Source organism: Pongo abelii, chromosome 6 (genome assembly GCF_028885655.2).
Source record: "Pongo abelii isolate AG06213 chromosome 6, NHGRI_mPonAbe1-v2.0_pri, whole genome shotgun sequence".
NCBI lineage: Eukaryota > Metazoa > Chordata > Mammalia > Primates > Hominidae > Pongo > Pongo abelii.
The window spans coordinates 22,691,541-22,697,855 of record NC_071991.2 but is presented as its reverse complement, the minus strand read 5'-3'; the positions used below and the strand labels follow the sequence as shown (position 1 = coordinate 22,697,855).

At 52.8% G+C, this 6,315-nt stretch overlaps 2 pseudogenes; one reads left to right on the top strand and one right to left on the bottom strand.

The window, feature by feature from the left end:
• PONPYGV1R-PS1850 (vomeronasal 1 receptor ponPygV1R-ps1850 pseudogene) lies at window positions 408-1,332 on the bottom strand (annotated as a pseudogene).
• On the top strand, window positions 2,118-3,488 carry LOC100435519 (suppressor APC domain-containing protein 2-like; annotated as a pseudogene).
• Window positions 3,489-6,315: the final 2,827 nt, after the last annotated feature.

Here is a 6,315-nt window from a genome sequence, read left to right as displayed (position 1 = left end):
CAGTCAGAAAACAGAGAAATAAGTAACAGTGCTGAGAGAAGTTACTGTTCAACCAATAGATACTTCACTAACATATTTTGAATAAGTGAGGATGCACTAAATGATTTCCAAAAGTAAAAAAGTGGGAAATCTTATTACCAATATGAGCTTATTAAGAATACACTTCAAAAAGAAAAGAAATTTTTAAATGGAGTTCAAGGAATCAAAATGAAATGCAAGAAACTGCAAACATATTGGGCTATGAAATCATGGTGGACGATGAACTAAAGGATCCATCAAGTCTTTGGCAGCATCGGTTTCCAAATGATTTACATAAAATAAAAGTGTTAAACTCTATACAATGTAATGAAATAAATTATCATATCCTCTGATACTTGAATAATTTAACTGATGTTAGAATCTCCTTTTCAGATAATTATTTTCATAGAAAAAAATATACAATACTTCTGTCTCATCATTTGCAGAATATCCATTATCCTTTTTTCAGAACTTATTAGCACCAAAGGGCTCACAGTGGCATAGGCCCTGGTCACAAGCCTCTGGACACCCAGGATGACTGAATCATATGTTTATATCAGAATCGAGTAGGATGAGAGACTCAAATCCATCCGGTACATGACCACCAAGAAACTCACCAACAGCAAGATGGTCTCGGCGGCCCTTTTTTCTGGAGAGACTCTTGGAGAGTCTGGTGCTATGAAAGTGCTGGGATCGCCTCTGATGCCTGCACAAGAGAGTCACCATGTATGCACTGGAGAGAAGCATAATTCCCACAAAGGAGACATCTCTAGACAATGACAGAGTAGAAAAATAAGGCTCCAGATGATGGACTTCCTTGGGGAAATGAGGCAGTTTTATTGAATGTCAGAAAACTGGTCTGAGTCATATTAAAAGAAACCACAGTGTCAAAGATTATGTAACTACTGCAGGACAACTGAGGGACCATAAGAAGACAAGAACATGTGAAATATGATTTGTGAATTTATGTTTAAACCTCACCAACCAGGAAGTGCTGGGGCTGATGGTGATGGCCTAGAGTGTGCTCAGGAGGCTGGTGGTGCAGATGCAGAGGACCCTCATCACCCTGCTCAGGTAGAAAAGCGTCTTACACTTGAAGTCATTTTGAAAATGAAGGGACTCAGAAAGGTCTTGAGACACCAAGAACACAATGGTGAGCAGCATCATGATGTGGACCAGGGCCAAGTGACTGGTGGTCAGGTCAGTGGGCTTAGGATCCAGAAGGAGCGTCATGGTACCAGAGAAAAGGAGGAGGATTTTGGCCGAGACTCCAGTAACAGCTTGGGCAAAGAAGGCACTTTTGAATGATAACATAAACGGAAACTGTGTTCATTTTAATGGCAAAAAGGAAATATTTTATGTACCTGAAAAAATCAACCAATAAAACTTCCATCATTAATGTTACTTACTTCAGATTCAAAATTATCACCGTCATTATCATTTTAAATCCATCCATTTATTTTGATTAATGTTGATTATCACATATAAATTCTTAAACCTACAGCCTGATCATTATATGATAAAATAATTAAGTTGATCGAACACCCACACATGCACAGTCACACCTGTAGAGGGCACACATTATCTGTGCTCCTATAGTATCAAGGACGCACTTCTTTATTAAGCATTTAGTTTTCACTTTTTGCATTCCTTCATTTAGTTTTCATCACCCAGAACTGTGACATGTATATAAAAATGAATCATGGGTGTTTGTAGAACAGAACTGAAGCAGATTTTGTGCTAATGGAAAAAGCAGTCACCTGATATATTTTGGAAAAAAATAATAATGCATTGAGTGGCTGTGATATCACATCAGTCTGACATCATGCTAAACATCACATTCATGCATGCAACGTTGCATGTATCCTACAAAAATTATATAGCAGATACATAGCAGAAGGTGTTCTTTTCAGATAGTTTGTGGTAGTAAAAAAAAAACTCCCTATTAGCAATTAGTATAATAGGATTAAACAATTTTATTATGGTCATCTACTAAAATCTTCTTAATGTGAAGTATATTAAAAACCTTGGGAGAGCGTCTGGCCGGCCCCGCCACGGGGCCGCACGCAGGTGGACGCGTGGATCGAGCCCGGGTGCCCATGGCCCGGGCCGCGACGGCGCAGCGGAGCCGCATGCCTCCCGCCGCGCCCGCGCGCAGCACAGAGGGGCTGCCGCGCGCCTTCCTGCAGAGCCTGCGCACGCTGTTCCACATCCTGTAAGACCGGCGGCGCGGCTGCGGGCACCTGCGCGAGATCCAGTCCCTCTGGCAGGGCGCCGACCCGCGGGAGCTGCCCCGTGGGGTCCTGGAGGGCCTGCGCGAGGTGGCCCCGGCCAGCAGCTACCTGACCTTCCAGCGCTTCGTGGCCGGCCTGCGCACCGCGCTGCTGAGCGCTGATGGCGGCCCCCGGGACCCCACGCACGCCCCGGCCCGGCCCGGCCCGGGAACCAGCCGCCGCAGGGCCTGCTGTTCGCGCCAGCCGACGAGCCGCGAATGGTCCTGGAGAGGAAGCCCCTGCCCCTGGGCGAGCGCGCTTCTCTGGCCGGTCCCAGCCGCGCGGCCGGCAGCCCAGAGCAGCTGTGCGACCCCGCCGAAGCGGTGCACTGCCCCGTGGAACCAGAGCGGTCCCAGAGCGCGGCGCTGGAACAGAGCCCCAGCGCGGACGCAGGTGCAGCGGCCTGCAGGGCTTTGGAGGCAGACTCAGGGGATGCGCCGCGGGCCCCCAGTGCCCGAGGAGAACGTCAGAGGCACACCATCACCAGCGGCGTGGACTGCGGCCTGCTGAAGCAGATGAAGGAGCTGAAGCAGGAGAAGGAGGTGCTGCTGCAGGATTTGGAGATGATGCCGCGGGGCCGTGATTGGTACCAGCAGCAGCTGCAACGAGTGCAGGAGCGCCAGTGCCGCCTGGGCCAGAGCAGAGCCAGCGTCGACTTTGGGGCCACGGGGAGCCCCCGCCCACTGGGGCGGCTACTGTCCAAGGTACAGGAGGTGACCGGCTGCCTGGGGGAGCTGCTGGCTGCGGCCTGTGCCAGCTGGCCCTGCCCACGTCCTCCTCGGGGCCCCGTGCTCTGCCCTAAGGTCAACCTCGTCCCCGGACTGTCAGCAGCAGACCATCCTCATGCTGAAGGAGCAGAGCTGACTCCTTACCCGGGAGGTGACCGAGAAGAGTGAGCGCATCACGCAGCTGGAGCAGAAGTCAGCGCTCATTAAGCAGCTGTTTGAGGCCCTCGCCCTGAGCCAGCAGGACGGGGGGCCTCTGGACCCCACCTTCATCTTGCTGGTGTGGGCTGAGCCGGCCCACAGGGCCAGCCTGGCACTCAGCCCTTCGGAGCGGGCACTCTGTCGCACCCAACCTCTCTGGCTGGAGATCCCCGGCAGGCCCAGGCAGTCCCTGAATGGGCGCCTTCCTGCACCTCTTGCCATCCAGGCTCCCCGGGCCTGTCCCCGGCTGGCCCCCACACCGAACCCTTGACTTGGTTTTGGCTTCCGGTGCTGACATGGGCTGAGGCTCTCTTGAGTCCGCATAGTCCGCAGCTACTACTGCCGCTGTCAGTGGACAGTGAGGGACCCCTCCACCAGTTACCAGATCTCTGGTCGCCCGGTTTCCAGCGGTGCTGCCCTGGGTCCCATCTCCAGGGAAAGGCACTGCTCACGCCAGGCTGCACATCCGACAACGGCCAGCAGAGGGCGCTGGACGGCACAGATGCGGCGCTGAGGCTGCGCCCCAGACCTGGCGGGTCCAAGGGCAGCTTACCCCCACCTCAACCAGGGCACCAGGACAAGGTGGCTGTCGCTCGGACGGGAGCAGATGGAGGGGATGGGGAAGGCCTCTAAGCGGGGGTTGCTCGCCTGGCAGGGAAGCCCCAGGGATGGCGGTCGGACTTCAGGTCCTGGCCAAGGCTGAGAGACTCTGGCTGCAGCAGATCCGGGAGCCGGGTGGACGAGAGCTTGGCCTGCGTGTGCCTCCCGCAGACCCCGCGGTGATGGTCTTCCTCATCCTGGCCAGGACGCTGCCCCACGTTGCGTCCCACAAAACAACCTGTGAGCCTGGCTCCCCAGGAGGGCCCTGTCCCCAGGTGCCTGGGCCCCTACTTTCCAGGCGTGTCATAGGGAGAGTCTGTCACCCCCACACTCAGAATTCTCAAGGTCTGGGGTCCTGCTCACCCCCCTTTCCTCCCACGCTCAGCCAGATGCCAGGTTTCATCCAGGAGGAACCACTTCTCTCAGCCAAGGAAAAGAAGAACCCAGCCAAGGTACAGGAGGAGGCTGGGGCAGGTCCCCTTGGGTGTCACCCCCTGCCCCTGTGCCCAGGCCCACTCCCGCTGGTGTTGGGGTACGCACTGGTGGGGGCCTCATGCTCAGCCCAGCCTGGAGGGCCCCAGTGCCACCAGAGCCAGGGGCACGGCAATATCACTGATGGGTTATGCAGCCCAGGGCCCCCAATGCAGGTTCAGTGTGTGTCTGGGGGGTGGTGCACAGGGTCCCTGATGCGGGGTCAGTGTGTGGGGGGGCGCAGGGCCCCCGATGCAAGGTCAGGGTGTGTGGGGCGCAGGATCCCCTCGTGCCCAGGGCACTTTGGTGCACTGTCCCACAGGCACCCCTGTCTCAGAGGAGGGGTCCTGGCAGCCAGCGCGGCAACTCCCTTCCGGAACCCAGCTCCACGATAACCTGCACACAGCAGCCCCACAGAGCCACATCCCCTTCTGCACCCGGGCTGCAGAGGTGTCCCAGGACAGGCCCAAGCCAGACCAGCGTGCAGCTGTTTTCCTACCCTGAGGATGGGAGTGAGGCTTCCATAGGACATAAGCACGCCAGGCCTGGACCTCCTGGGTGGGAAAGGGAGCGGGTCCTGAAGGCCTGTGTCCCACAGCGCCAGCACCAGGTGGACTGCAGTGCAGTGGATGGGCCAGCGGCAGCCGGGGAGAAGCCCCCCCCCCCCATCAGCAGGCTGGGGTCTGCCCACCAGGGCCTCCCCACATCTGCCTTTGAGGGTGCCTGCCATGCCCTGGGGGATCCGGGCATCTTCACAGGACTGGAAGCAGAAGACAGAACAGTGTCTGTCCCAGGGTGACTTCATCAGGAGACCGCCCATGTAGAGCTGGACCCCGCAGCTAAAGCGGAAATGTGAGACAGGCTGGCACCTCCGGAAAAACTGCCTCTCAGCCTTGGTGTTCCATGCAAGGTGAAAAAAATATGGGTCATCCAAGTTTACAGCTTGCAATCAGGCTAATGTGTGGCCCTAGGGACCACGAGGGGAGAATTTAAAGTGGCCCGGGCAGGCACAGTCTAGGTGGCTGGCAGAGGCACATGCGGACCCTGCCTGGAGCCCGCCCTAGTGACGCTGGGCGGGTCAGTCTCCTTGCAAGATATGAGCAGCATCCCTGGCCTCTATCCACGAGGTGCCAGTAGCATGCGCGGGTACATACACGTGCATGCACACACAGTTATGACACCTAGAACTGTCTCAGAATGTCAAAATGTGTCCCTGGAGGCAGAAGTGTCCCTGGTTGAGAATGTGCCCCAGAGGAAACAACCACACTAGGCCTCAGGATTTTGTGTTGATCAAGTTCCAAGGAAAATGAATATCTCATTTGGCCGCGGTGGCTCACGCTTGGAATCCCAGCACCTGAGGCCAGGAGTTCGAGGCCAGCCTGGCTAATGTAGTGAGAGACCCCCATTTCTACAAAAAAAAAAGAAAAGAAAAGAAAGAAGGAAGAAAGGAAGGAAGGAAGGAAAAAGAAAAGAAAATGTGATCTCCAGATTTAAAATTCATAAACATCACAAGAAAACAATACACTATGAGAAGTAGACTCTGTAGACACAGATACTGGAATTATCAGATAGAATATAAAGTAACAGTGTTTTATGTATCTAAAGAAATAAAAAAGATTTCTGGAAATATGAAAAAAAATCTTGTTTTATCACATGATTGTTCAAATCATCCTTGAGTATTAGAAATACACTACAGCATCTCCAAATTTAAATAAACCCGAAGTAGTATAATTACATCACTCTGAATCAGTGCAGATTTGTAGTGTCTTAAAATGTTAAGATTTGCATAAATGCCTAAAATAATTTGTACTACTTTATTAAAATGGAAAATAGTCAAAATTCAAATTCAAATATAATTACATGTCAAATTTTCTTCCACAAATCTATATATTTATATATTCATAATATTAATATTTCATCTAGAAACACCTACTGACTAGTTATAATTCAGTGAGATGTAAGAACAAATCTTGAGATAATTACAGACATTGTCCCACCTGAGTCTTGATCGCTCCCTGGTAATGAAG